Source organism: Mesoplodon densirostris, chromosome 9, assembly GCF_025265405.1.
Source record: "Mesoplodon densirostris isolate mMesDen1 chromosome 9, mMesDen1 primary haplotype, whole genome shotgun sequence".
In the NCBI taxonomy this organism is placed as follows: domain Eukaryota; kingdom Metazoa; phylum Chordata; class Mammalia; order Artiodactyla; family Ziphiidae; genus Mesoplodon; species Mesoplodon densirostris.
In genome coordinates this window covers 76,769,622-76,784,423 of record NC_082669.1, presented here as the reverse complement: position 1 = coordinate 76,784,423, position 14,802 = coordinate 76,769,622, and the positions used below count along the sequence as shown (strand labels likewise).

Below are 14,802 nucleotides of genomic sequence, written 5' to 3'. Positions count from 1 at the left end.
TCTTAGGAAAGGACTACCCAGACACTGGTGTTCGGAGGAAAAGGAGCAGAGTAGCGCTCGCTCTTCTGTGCAAAGGTGAACAACAAAGGACATTAATGTTGACTGATGAATACAGGAGTCTCCCTTCCTTTCCCTCCTTTCATTTCAGGCCGATTACAGTTCCCGTTTTTGTTGTTTGGTTTCAGCTGAGTCGCCCCTTGGCAGTTACTCCTTTCAGGTTGAGACTATTAAGCCAGGCTCTCTGACAAGCCTGCAGCAGCCAAATGCAATTATAACCTCTCAGAAGGTTTAACAGAGAGAAAGCATTATGGATTTTACTAACAATCTCTATTTCCTATAATGCCCCATCCTGCTGATTGGTGTACTTTTTTTTAAAATTGGGGGTAGATCTAGTGGTTTAGATGATGTGTAGGTATCTGCTTATGCTCTAAATTCATTTTCCTGTAATTTAAAAAATCTGGAAAGCCTTTCCAGGGAGTCATAGTTACAGGGAATTTTTTTTTTTCTAACTTTGCCTGGGGATAGGACTTTGGAGTCCCCTGAAAGGTTTAAACAAATTCATTCCTGTATATTACATTAGCTTTCTTTCTGGATTTTGACTGGCTAGCAAGACAATAGTTTGTCCAGGACCCACCTTTGGGGAAGGGTTCCACCTTTCCCTCTCTTTGAAGTGTGAGGGGAGCCTTTGCCAGGCACTCTACTGGCAAGGAGTAGATGTTTCCTTCTCTTCACTCACCCCTTTTTTGGAGTAGATTACCCCTGGCTAGGAAAAGACATTGCCTTTGCTGAACTGGTGAGGACCTGGAGTGTTCCCTTGTCACCGGGTTATCACTCAGTGCAGGAAGCACAGACACATTCCAGCAACACTGTCCCGCTTGGAGTTGATCCCAGATGTTGCTTTCTTCCAAGTGTTAAATTATACAGATTATGGATGGGATTTACTTTCTTGATTTCTTTATGTGCCAGGTCACAGCTGGGGTGCTGGTATCGATTAGTTCTTCTCTCACCTTTCTTTGCAAGCTGTGGGCAGAAGATTAAAACATACTCTGGGATTTCCTGGAATGGCAAACTGGATGTTATCACTCAAGTGTTTTGGGCTGCAGCAGACACCTCGCCTTTGGGTGGCTGTGATTTGGTTGCAGAGTAGGGGAGGCGGAAGGATGAGCACACATTTGGAAAAAGGTTGAGTGACATGAGCTGCGAAAGCAAGGGGGGTGTCTGTTGTGCTCATTTATACAATATCACACATAACATGGAATGTTAACCATCTTTTATTATTAATTTTTGAGCATTTGGCTTATGAAATGCTTAGATGTTTTTTAGAATCCATCTGTTGGGTGTGTGTGTGTGTGTGTGTGTGTGTGGTGAAAATTTTGCTAGGATTCTTATGTGTGTACTTTCTCACCACGGAGAGCACTATTTGTAGCTGCCTATGCTGCAAGTTGTTATTGATTTATTTATTTTTATAAACTTGGTTAGTGTATGTGCTTTTCTTGTCTAGTTTTTTATAAATACTAAGGAAAAGATATTTTATGGGCGCAATGTTTGGTTGATATCAGGTGCAGTAGTAATTCACTTTCCTCATTCTTTGAAATAAATTGGTCTTTGTGATTTTTTTTTTTTTTTTTTTTTTTTTTGTGGTATGCGGGCCTCTCACTGTTGTGGCCTCTCCCGTTGCGGAGCACAGGCTTCGGATGCGCAGGCTCAGCGGCCATGGCTCACGGGCCCAGCCGCTCCGCGGCATGTGGGATCTTCCTGGACCGAGGCCCGAACCCGTGTCCCCTTCATTGGCAGGCGGACTCTCAACCACTGCGCCACCAGGGAAGCCCGGTCTTTGTCACTTTGAGTGCCTGAAGTTTCCATGTAAATTGTATATTTCTAATATACTTCTTATCTACCATCAATTATGTATGAGATAATTATGTGTCTTTATATATTAGTGTTTCAGTTTCAAGCAACATATTGTAAACATGGATAAAATGACTTAAATTTCATACCTGTAGTAAGGTGTACTAGAGATAGAAATTCCTTTTCAAACCTGATGTGTGGGCACTATCTCCTCCAGTTAACTGATGAATAGTCTTAAAACAATGTGTACATAGTCATATACCTAAGTGTTCTAAGGAATTAGACAGGTATAGTGATAAAGCTAGAGTCCTGAGTGATAGGGAGCCTTGTTTTTTTAAAAACATGTTAGTAGGCACAATGATAGGCATATTTTATCTTCGAAGATTCTGTTTAGCTTTTGGTCTTAGTCTAGACAATGCTGCCAGCTGTGTGACCTTAGGTAAGTCGCTTAACTTTTCAGGGTCTCAACATCATGGTCAAATGATATCCAAGGTCCTTCCCAGTACTTATTCTGTAGAGCTCTTCCAAACAAGTGTGTCCTTTGGTAAGAAAGACATTTCTATTGTGTCAAGATTGTTATGAGAAAGACACTTTTGCTGTGACACATCCCACATGGTTTTCAACTAAGATCACAGGTAAGCAAACTACCTGGCAAGCTGCCAGAACCAAGGTGCTGGTTGCTTGATTTTTCAGTCTGTTGGATTGTCCAGCAGGAACTCCGTGGGCAATGACTAAAGCATTCTTGATCACCTCTTCACAACTTTCCTCAGGCCCACTGTCTGCCTTCTGCCTGTCCTCATCTGTCATACCCTCTGTTCCCTCCCTTAAAGTGGTGGGAATTAGTCACAGAGAGAGTTAGGACCATTGCAGATCTGTTTCTACATGCATTTGCTCAGCAGGCATTCATGCAGCATTCCCAGGTGAGCCAGTAGCCTTACTGAGCTGCAAACTGCTCCTCTACATCCAGTCAGATGTTTTACATGTGTGAATCCAGTTAAGCTTAGAGGGGGAATATGGGCTGGATTGATCACTGCAAAAATCCATGCGGCTTACAAGAAACAAAACTCAGAACAAGCTGATCTGAAGGTCATGGATGTCATTTAAAAAATGAATTATAATAGTACCAGTATCACTGAGTACTCACAAACATTCCTGTCCTCCATTTATCCTGAAGTGCTTTTTGAACTCATCCAAGTAGGAATTCTGTTCCTTTTTAAAGCCCCTTCTATTTTTAGGGGGAGAGGTACCACCTCTTATTTACACAGGATCTTTAGAATGTCTTCTCCTTCAGAAGCATGCTTTAATGGTAGCCTGTGTGGGAGAGTTATGAGGGAGTGTACCTTTCCTCTTAGCTGTTTTCAGTTTGTTAGCTAGCAGCCTTAAAATGTTTCCTATTTGTGGTACTGTGATTTGTGCAGATAACATGTGTAGCTAGATAAAGATGTGCTGCCTGGAATTGTTTGTGGCATTTAGAGCCTGGCACAGGATTCTAAACTTTCAGTGAGAAGTAAAGAGGAGTGATTTATACCTCCAAGTAAAGTACCATTGAAGGGCTGTGCAGACAGTGGGATGGCAGCTGACGTTCTTGATCTGGCATCCTGTGGGAATAGCCTATAAACGTTTCCCCCTTTTGGTCATTCTCCTAAGTGATGATTCTTTCATGAGGCCCCACAGTAACACAGAGATGCTGCCTTTCTTCTTTAGTCTTTTTTTTTTCCCCAGAGGCTGTATGGTAAATACTACAAAGGAGTTAATAAAAATTTCAAGAAACTTAAGGCTTTCCTGTCTCTAGTTCCGTTTCTTAGGAGACTACATTTTCAGAATTATCTTTGTTACAGTATGTCCAAATTTCTAGCATAGTGACTTTATGCTGTTAGCATATATAACAGAGAAACATTAAACTCTAAGGAAACCCAACCAAGATGCTATAACCTTACCATATTAATACAATGTTTTATAGGTAAAAAAATGTTGTGAAATTATTTTACTTGGATCTGCTCTCTGAAGTAGAATGATAACTTCCATTTAAGACATGAGGAAACAACTTCACAGAAGTTAAGTGACTTACAGGCATACCTTGGAGATATTGCGCATTCGGTTCCAGACCATTACAATAAAGCGAATTATCACATAAAGCAAGTCACACAAATTTTTTGGTTTCCCAGTGCATATAAAAGTTATCTTTACACTATACTGTAGTCTATTGAGAACTCAATAGCATTATGTTTAAAAAACAATGTACATACCTAATTTAAAAATACCTTATTGCTAAAAAAACAAAAATGCGAACCATCATTGCAGGGTGGCTACAAGCCTTCAACTTGTACAAAAAAAAAAAATGCAGTAACTGGGAAGCACAATAAAATAAGATATGCCTGTACTATAGATAGTGGCTTTTAATCTTGTTTAGCTGTCATCCCTGATAGGAAATACATTTTATTTCCTGACACCACCAACACCACCCCCACACACGTATAAGTGAAACAATATTTGCTCATACTTTCTGTGATGTTCTATTCTTTTTCATTTAAAAATATATATACAAATATCAAATCATTATGTTGTATACCTGAAGCTAATATAATGTGTGTCAATTATACCTCAATAAAATAAATTGATTTATAAACTTAAAAAAAATAGGTTGTCATTAACGTAATGACTCATTAATGGGTCCTGACCCATAGTTTGAAAAGCACTGCTCTAGATACCACATTTGTGAAACAGGAAGGACTGGAACTTAGACCTTGTTGGGTTTCTAGTTAAGTTCATTCATGGTGTTGTTGTTGCTTTTTGACAAATATGTATTTGTGTTTATTTTAACTTAAACTTTAATCATACTTTTTTCTTTCAATATAAGTCAAAATCTGTCTTTTTATATAATATTTCTCATTTACAATGGAACAAGTATACAGAGCCATCAGATACATTGTATAAATTGTCTCTTTAACGTTACATGTGTCTTTCTACTAGGACCTTTTTGACAAGGGCTGGGATCAACTGCATAAAGACCAATTTTGGATTTTTCTATATAATTTCCTTTGACAGTGATCTCTGGCCACTATAGCAGAAGAATAAATATAATAGATCTAATGAGCTTGCCAATTGTAGGGTTACCAGCACCATTCTTTTCTACTCTTTTACATATTGTTGACCATAGTAGAAGAAACAAGGCAGCTCGTGTAACTTGTTTTCTTAAAAATCTAAACTGGTAAGCTTATTTGGTCAGAGTATATATAATATTAAAGAATAAAGAAGTAAAGTTCCTCAAGCCTATTTTTATTTAAGCAATTTAAATGTACTTAAGGAACAACTGTTTTACTTTCTGGCATTTAAAAAAAATGTGTGCTAAGATACACTGGATATCTACTAAGTAAATAAGAATCACCAAGAATAGTGCTAATGCCTTTTGGTGACAAAGTTGCAGTAAAACTGATATGCATTACCCTGCTGGTTGTATTGAATATTAATGTGATCCTTTTGGAAATGAATGTATGTATCTAATAGCCTTTGTGGAGCACTCTCTATTTGCCAAGCATAGTTCTGAGAGCTTGTCATGTGTTCTCTGTCTAATCCTCGTGACAGCTCCATGAGGAAAGTTTCAGTTATCACTCACATTTTACAGGAAACTGAGTCATAGAGAGGTTAGGTAACTTGTCTGAGGTCACACAGAAATGGTGGAACTAGGATTGGAATGCAAAAAGTTTTAGACTGAGCCTGCTCCCTTAGCCACTATTCTGTATTGCCTAACATGACCGTCATTAGGAGGCGTTTGAGTCAGTAATCCCACCCCCCAAAGTTTACATGAAAAAAAAATCAATAGGGACACAACACTTTATGCACAGAGTTATTCCTTGCCATGTTGTCTGTGAAACAAAAACAATTCCAATACAGGAATACTTTAATCACTTCTTATTATCAGCACAGCAGGGTATTTATAGTCAAGAAATGGAATAATTCCATAAATAATGCTATTTCTGAAATACATTCCAGGTATGTAGTGTCAGGTGACAAAATAAATCAAAGGAAATACAGACAGTGATTGAAACTACATAAAATGTGTAGCATTATATAGAGAAGATGTAGTTAATGTGTAGCATACAGAGAAGATGTAATTAATGCACAGATGAGAATTGTTAGACTATAAAGATTACCAGCAAATTCTTTTTTTAGGAATTCCTTTTGGTTGGAGATATGAGCAATATTCACACATATTGTTGCTTTTGGATTACAGGGGTGGCATAAAAATGGTCTAAGAGAGATTATTGCGGTAGATGAGGTGAGAGATAAGTACCTGAACCCGGTGAGCCATGCTGCATGGTGAAATGTGGATAATCTAAGATGTTTAGGAGATGGAAACAACAGTAATTGGTTGGGAGGAGTTAGGGAAAGGAAGAAATTTAGTGTCTTCCTGGTTTCTAGCTTGAACAACTGGGTAAATATAGGTGCTGTTCAACAACAGAGACGCTTTTGTAGGTGGGGAAGGTTTATGGTGTAAGATTAAGAGTTTGTGATGGCCTAGAGTTGTCCATACTCATCAGACATTCAGGTGGCGATATCTGCATAGACAGGAATAGGATATCACTCTGGAGCAAAGGAGAGAAGTTCTAGACTAAAGACCATGATTAGAGAGTCATTTGGTTTGTGTGTGATGACTGAAGTGATCCACTTTATTAATTGTATTGACTTTGATTATGTAGTCAGCTTGTCTAAGTTTTAAAGTGACAGGTCCTAAATTTTCAAATCTCAGTCATCTTGAAGCACTTTATTAATATGGGTATGGGGACTGTAAAATAAGAAATATTAGCTGTCCATGTGGAGTTGGTAGGAAACTAGATTTTATGGTCTTTTCTTGCTTCCCATTAGTGCATTGCCTGGTTAAGGCATAAGTTATTTCTATTTCTGTGACAGTTCTCTCCCAAGCAAATGTCTCATGCCAGATTGTGCATGTGTGTGAGATTTCCCCAACATAATGTTGAAAAACAGAAACCACAAATAATATTTCAATAAGCAAGATTTATACATCCCTCAAACAGCATATAGGTGTATATACACATCCACAAATGGGAAAATGCTCAGATATCCAAAGCAATATATTTGTGCATACAGACTGTGTGTGTGTGTGTGTGTGTGTGTGTGTGTGTGTGTGTAGTAAATATGTAATAACTCTTAGGAACCCCAAGGTCAAATTTAGAATTCTTAAAGTTATACCACTGTACTCCTGAAAACTATGTGATTTTAAGTAAGGGATTCCAGCTTAAGATAACATTAGGCTCCCTTCCCCTAATATAGCCTCCATTACTTCCCACAGAAAGATCGATAAACGTACCCAAAGAGGCAAACATTGATAATATTAGAAATGAAGTCTGACAGAAAACCTATTGCCAAAATTCGGGAGGAATTTCACCAAGGCAGGTGGAACTGCATTAATGAAAACTAATTGGTGGCTTCCCTCTGCTTTCCCTCATTAAGCAGAGCAGCTTCAGTGACCTCAGTGACCTGGGCAGGAAGACCCGTTGCCCCTCCCCACTGTCACCACCTTCGAGGCCAGGTCAATACATTCAACTTGGTGTGTGTCCTTTACCGCCTGAGGCCTCTATGGTCCTTCTCGTTCCATTTCATCTTTGTATTTTCTTGAGAGATGACCAGTTGGAGAAACAACTGGGACAGGAAGGTGGGTGGTTGATTGAGTGGAAAGGAGTCTACGGAGAATACCATCTTGTCTTTGACAGGTGTACTGCGGTCTTCATAAAAAATGTGATTTTGTAGGCACCTTTGAAGTATGGCAGTAACAAAGCATGCTGGATTTTATAGTTTTGCTTGCAATCTATTGGTGACAGAGAAAGACATGGTAGGATAAGAGATAATCTTGTTTGAATTGCCAAAAACCATGGTCCATGGCACCTGATGACTTATCACTGGGAACTTGGCTTGGAGCTGTGCACTTCAACCAGGAAGGAAGACTTGTAAGTGGGACCAAACCCACACCTTTATTTTTAGCCCCATCCTTGGTACTGCAGAGAGGTTCAAGACCCAGGTTGCATCAGTCAGTGATCACATTTGTATCCCTATCGAAGAAGGAAAGCCGCTAAATCCAGAAACAGGCGTCTGTCACTCTGTAATGAACTAAACATGGCTGCTTCTCAGCTGGGGAGGAACAGGGAAAGCATGACATTCGCATGGGAGGCTTTGGGAAGCTGCCAGTTACACATGTGTATTTCTTTTCCACCCCCATTCGTGTCCCCTGTGTGTGTGCCAGAAAGAGAAGGTTGGTGGATGGAGGCTGGTGAGAACCCTTCTGGTTATGAAAGTCGCACATCTTCCTGGGTGAATTTGATAACCATTACTCCCCCAAGCTGTGAACTGTTTTGGTTTTTTTGGCTGCTCTGCACGGCATGTGGAATCTTAGTTCTCCGACCAGGGATAGAACCCACGCCCCTTGCATTAGAAGCTCGGAGTCTTAACCGCTGTACTGCCAGGGAAGTTCTAGTGAACCGTTTTCTTAACCAAACAATTTATTGTTCGATTTTATGAGAGTGTTAATTGGGCATTAATCTAAACATAAAGATCTCCTTGAAATCTTTAAGCAGAAATGTAGAGGTTTGGTTCTTTTTTTTTTTTTTTTCCTCCAAAATGAAAGAATCCTGTCTGCCTTGGTGACTGGAGGTGAACATGTTTGGGAACATGGGCATGCATGTTTGTGAGGCAACTAAAAATAGCCCTAACCCAGGTTCCGGAGAAAACAGTACTCACTATCCTGGGGAGAGGAAAGAACCTGTTGACCTTTCTCCAAGGGTGTCCAGAGTTGGTTGAAGAGTCTGTAGGGCTGCCTTGTTAACAGGCTTAGGGTTTAGCCAGGCTCTCGAAGAAATAGGAAAATCCAAACATGCATAGGCAGTTCTGTAAAGACCCAAGAGAGGAGAAGTATCTGAGATTTTTCTCCAGAAATCTGGATGATAAACACTAACGACAAGATAGGAGGATTCCTATAAAACTCCACACACAGGTAAAAGTTTTTTTCAGGAAAATTATATTTGTATTAATTGCATCCTACATTTCATTTAATAGTCCAATCCATAGTTTATGTAAGTTGATTCAGAAAACCAACCATTTATGTTCTTGGCCCCAAGTTGGAAGAGGAAATATGTATAAATTATGTAAAAATTATGGTAATGAGTTTTAAAATGAGAAAATACTTATGAGAAGTGAAGAATTGGGATACAAAATTACATGTTGCAGTGTTGTTACAACCAGTTGTTACAGTTGAGAGGTGGCATTATTTTTTTATACTTTCTACTTTTTAATAATTTCCAAAAATAACATGAATTGCTTTTGTAATCAGAAATAATTACATAAACTCTTTTATAAACCAAGCTTTATTTCCTATGTAGAGTTCTCCTCTCAGGATTAGAGGTTAGACTGGTGGAAGTTGAGTCAGGAAGGCCTGAATTTCGTTTGTCATTTATTCCCAGGAAGTACTGTGTTCCAAAGTTTCAAAGTGGCTTTCCTTGCTATACCTGCTTGATTACTTGTGATGTTGCGGCTTTATTTCCCAGTAGTCACAAAGCTGTGTTTTCAGATGGCCGTGGGGTACAAATATTTGGAAAAGAGCCCTAATCCCTCTTTGAGAAAGAGCTTCAAACAAATCATCTAAGATAAAAATACTATTCTCCCCAAGAAGTGTTTGTTTAGAAGATGAATGTTGGTGTCACTGCTCACTTTCCATTGTCTGTAAACTCTGTCCAGTGAGACTGTGTGTCCTGGGATAATTTATGCAGGAGAAATTGATCAATGTAGAGAGTCAAGAACTTGAAGAGGTTTTATTTAGCAGTTATAAGTAATAACTGCTTATTTATGGGTGTCACGGATGGAATGTTTGTGTCCCTCCAGAATTCTTATGTTGAAGCTCTTGACCCCCAGACTGGCTGTATTTGAAGTAAGGAGGTAATTAAGTTGAATGAGGTCATAAGGATGGAGCCCTGTTCCAATTAGATTACTGTCCTTATAGGAAGAAACCCTAGAGAGCTTACTATCTCTCTTCAGGAACTCAAGCATGCACGTACCTAAGAAAGGGCATGTGAGGACAGAGTGAGAAGGCAGCTGTCTATAAGCCAAGGAAAGAGCCCTCACCAGAAACTGACCCTACTAGACCTTGATCTGGGACTTCCAGCCTCAAAAACTGTGAGAAAATAAATTTCTGCTGTTAAGCCACCCAGGCTATGGTATTTTATTATGGCAGCCTGAGCTGACTAATACAATGGACTAGAGCGGTTTTAGGCACTGTAGGAAGAGGAACGAAGAAAATAGAAGCAGAATCTTGAGCCTCTGTTTAATAGATGTAATCACTGTAGCCCCTGTCTATGGTCTGACATCTAACTAACTCTCTTGGTCCACCCTTGGAAGCACAGACTTAATTGAGTCAGTGTTTGATGTTGGTCATCTGCTGATAACTCCAGGAATATGTTTATTTGAATAATGGCATTTGTGCGAAGTTGCTCAAATCAATTTGGGTGCCTTCAAAGCAACCAATAGAAGTAGGGTCTTGAAATGAGTCATTTCTCCCTGCTACAATTATTTATGAGAAACTCGGGGTAATAGTTTTGACCATGTGGGTTAACATTTAGAATAGGTAGTTGAAGTTTTATTATATGGAAATTTGGTTGGAGACATCACTTTAGGTGTACTTCGTTTTTGAAAGGCCTGCCTGGGGAGTAAATGCCAAGTCCCTGAGGAGAATAAAGCAATATTGGGGGAATTTTTTGTCCATTTTCTGTCCTTAAGTATGCGTATCCTGGTAGGTAGTACATCCCTCTAAGAGTTTACTTGCATATTTTTTTTCCTAAGTGGTAAGTATAAAGGCATATCTAATGACACATTGGAAAAACTTATGTTGGGTGATTATTTATTGGGTATGCCTGCTGTCTATAAGGCATCATGCTAGCTTTTTGGGGGCACACGAAGAGGTGTAGAACTGAGTCCCTGGACAGGTGAAGAAGGTAGAAGTATTTCATAGTTTTCTATTTAATTTACACAACATTTTTTTCAAAGTAGGTGTTATCCTTTTTTTTTTTAATTTCACTTAGTAAGGCAGTATATAAACGTATCATAGAGAAATCAGTGTGAAGGTTAAGACATATTTTCCCTCAAGCTTTAAAAGGAAGATAAGGACTTGGGATGGTGATGCTATTCACTTGTGAGCCTGAGGAAATAGCCCTGAGGAGGGAGTGTCTCATATCCTGGAAAACTCAGAACTTGTCCAGAAGAATAGAGGTTTCATTTTTAAGATACTCCCCATGGAGTGAGTCACCAGCTGCTGAGATTGTCCAGGATAAACACCTGAGTGGAGTTGTACTTTAAATAGCTGGAAAACCTTCTTCTTCTTCCTACTGGGTAATTTCCGCCCCCATTCCCCTCACCCGCCCGCCGCCCCCCACCAACCCTGGATTCATTCCTGTCACCTGACCAGTGTTAAGTATCTTGGACAATGGATTGTCTTTTTTTGTGATTTCCTTCTAAGACTGGGCAGAGGAAGAAAGATGGATTCAATATTAACTAAGAGTGGCTAGGCAGAGGAAAAAACAGCCTTAAGATGAATGTTTACCAGGGGCTAGGCCTGTGTGATTGACCCCAGATATGCGCACTGAAGCCTTAGCAAACCTAGAGAGAGTGAGTGATTTGTTCAAGGTGAGATTTGGACACATTATCTAGGTCTGAAGCCTGTGGCCCTGTCATAGTACCACACTCTTCTGCACACACAGGCCTATGGCCAGAATCTGGAGGCACAGCTTTGGGGCCTGTGGACAGTGGTGAAGAAATGGCTCACTATACTTTACTTTTTGAATAAGATGCTTGTATTAATTCCAGTATTATATGAAAGAAGTACCTTCATTGTCTTTTATTTTAAATTTATTTTTATTTTTATTTTTATTTTTTTATTTTATTTTTTTTTTGCGGTACGTGGGCCTTTCACTGTTGTGGCCTCTCCCGTTGCGGAGCACAGGCTCTGGATGCGCAGGCTCAGTGGCCATGGCTCACAGGCCTAGCCGCTCCGCGGCATGTGCGATCTTCCTGGACCAGGGCACGAACCCGTGTCCCCTGCATCAGCAGGCGGACTCTCAACCACTGCGCCACCAGGGAAGCCCCTTCATTGTCTTTTTACTTCAGCCTTAGTCTCTGGTGGTCATGGTCAGGCCCCTCATGTGCTGCCTGCATGTGGGTGAGGGATATGGAGCACAGTGGTGCTGGAGGGGTCATGAGGTGGGTCAGGAGATGGATGGGTACCAGAAGGGGTGGGGGGAATGGGGGGATGAGAGCCAAGGACCGAACAGGGCTGCATGACAGGAAGGGAGTAAAAATGTGCATCTGTGAATGAGGATGGACCTTGGCCAAGTGTGACCAGGACCAAGGAGGAACCCTGGAGAAAAATGCAAGTTCTCAGTGATGGGGGGACTAGAAGAAATAGCTAGAAGGGAGGGCCGACCAGCATTGATTGGAGCAGCCATGGAAACCCTAATCTCTGAGGCTGGTGGTTCTGATGTTGGAAGTCCTTGCTCTGCATGGACCTGGGCCCCATCCATGCTCAGGGAAGCCTCGTTCTGCAGGGCCAAGGATCCAATGCCATGGCAACCTGGGTGGACTGGGTTGGTACTTCTTGTATGATTACTGTGGTAGCCTCCTCATTTGTCTTCTGCCTAGAGTCTCTTCTTTCTCTAGCACATGCCTTGCATTGTAACCACAAGTGATCGTTTTTATAGAGCAACTTTGTTGATGTGCTTCATCTGAAAACACAAAAATACCTGTAATGTTTCCTTTGCAGTCAGGATAGAGTCCAAAGTCATTTCAAAGCACACCAGTCCCTTCCTAAATTGGCCCCTGACTGCAATCCAGTCCCGTATCAGACAGTTCTTCCTCCTGCACCCTGTGCTCTATCCTAGGGAACCAGGTAGAGCCTTTCAGAAGTGCCATGCTGCTTCTGAACTCTCGGTCTCTGCACTTGCCGGAACTCTGCCTGGCCGGTCCATCCTCCTTTGCCATCTTTACCTGGAAAACCTAACCATGATGTCTCTTCTCTAAGAGTTTCCATATTGGACTCCTCCTGGCAGAAATGAAAACTGTTCTTTATTCCACATCTGCGCCCGCAGCTGCCTCTCTCAGGGCTCTTGTTACTACCATTTGAAACTGTCTACCTCTGCTACAGGCTTGTGAAGCCCTAGATGCTGTGCTGTCCAGCTTTGATTTCCTGCGGGGGTAATACAGAGCTAGCTTTTAATAGGCTCAGTAAATCAATGAATCAATGAATCAATGGTATTCTAGTCCATTCAGGCTGCTATAACAACATACCACAGACTGGGTAGCTTATAAACAGAAATTTATTTTTCACAGTCCTGGAGGCTGGGGATCCAGCCTGGCCAGCTTCTGGTGAAGGCCCTCTTCCAGGTTGCAGACTTCTTGCTGTATCCTGACATGGTGGAAAGGATTAGGGAACTCTCTGGGGTCTCTTTTATAAGAGCATTGATCCCATTCATGAGGGCAGTGCCCTCATGACCTAAGCACCTCCCAAAGACCTCACCTCCTAATACCATCGCATTGGGCATTAGGATTTCAACATATAAATGTAGGGGGGAAACCGATCATTGAGACCATAGCCAGTGGGTTCCTTGGATGAGGGAGAAAGCTCTAAGCTCAGTGTGTTGTAGTTTTTTATTAAGTTTATCTACCAGGTTGTCCAGACTGTATAAACCAGGCTTTGAGGACATGAGGTCAACCGGACTAGCCAGGGCCTACCCGCCACATCCTACTGGGCTGATCTAGAAGAAGACAAATATTTGTTAGAGCGACAGAACTTGTCAAAAGTACATGAAATTACCTACAGAAATCCCGTAGCATATGGCATGGTTCTGTTTGTTCTGTGACTGTATGAAGTTGGCATCCAAAAATCCAGATGGAGAATAAAAACCAGAAAGTTGTGAGTGCTATTTCATGAAGAAACCTACTGCTAACCACTAAACTCCATGAAGACAGGACTGGATTTTTTTTTTCTTTTGTACTTTCTGTTCTTAGGGTAATATTTACTATGTAAGAAATTGTAATTTATAATATAAAAATAAAATAAATTTTATTTGAGTCAGCATGGGCAGGTCTAAATTTTTAAGAGTGTGTATAAGTGAAGTCTTCACAATAGCATATGGCTCTTGGACTCCACTTAAAACACCAGATGTTCAGGCACATCTGTTTTTCACATGCTCTGGTCACCATGTACTGGTCAATTGTAGAAAATTGTCTGGCGAACAATGTATCTTAGACATTTTTAGCAAACTTCCTGCAAGTTTGGGGTGCATTTCCAACTTTTTAGTGATTCAACTTTGCAACAAAAGTTTCCTACCCCTGCTTTTTGAGAATAAGAGTATCCTGAGATTGCAAGGCAAGCTACTATCAAAAGACAGAAACAAAACTGCTACCAAATACACAATTAGCCATTGGCGAGAAACAGCATTTTTCAATTTACTGTGTGACCAAAACAAAATATAGAGATATGTGGCCTGCTGAAGAGATAGACTACAGTTGTCATTTATAGCTTCCCACTTAAAAAAAAAAATATATATATATATATATATATATATATATATATTTTTTTTTTTTGCGGTACGCGGGCCTCTCACTGTTGTGGCCTCTCCCGTTGCGGAGCACAGGCTCCGGACGCGCAGGCTCAGTGGTCATGCCTCACGGGCCCAGCCGCTCCACAGCATGTGGGATCCTCCCGGACCGGGGCACGAACCCGTGTCCCCTGAATTGGCAGGCGGACTCTCAACCACTGCGCCACCAGGGAAGCCCCCACTTAAAATATTTGTTTTCATGGGAACAGCCTTATTCATTAGAACTTTTTATTAGAAGCCATCTGTCATACCCCACGTATGGTATTGCAGGATGTGCTCTGCACAAGGTGGCTGGATTTGGGAA

The 14,802-nt window shown here is 40.8% G+C and overlaps 1 protein-coding gene across 2 annotated transcripts in view; it reads left to right on the top strand.

The window, feature by feature from the left end:
* DOCK4 (dedicator of cytokinesis 4) overlaps nt 1-14,802 on the top strand; it is a 498,051-nt gene that overhangs the window by 1,119 nt on the left and 482,130 nt on the right. The gene's annotated exons all lie outside the window — the stretch shown is intronic.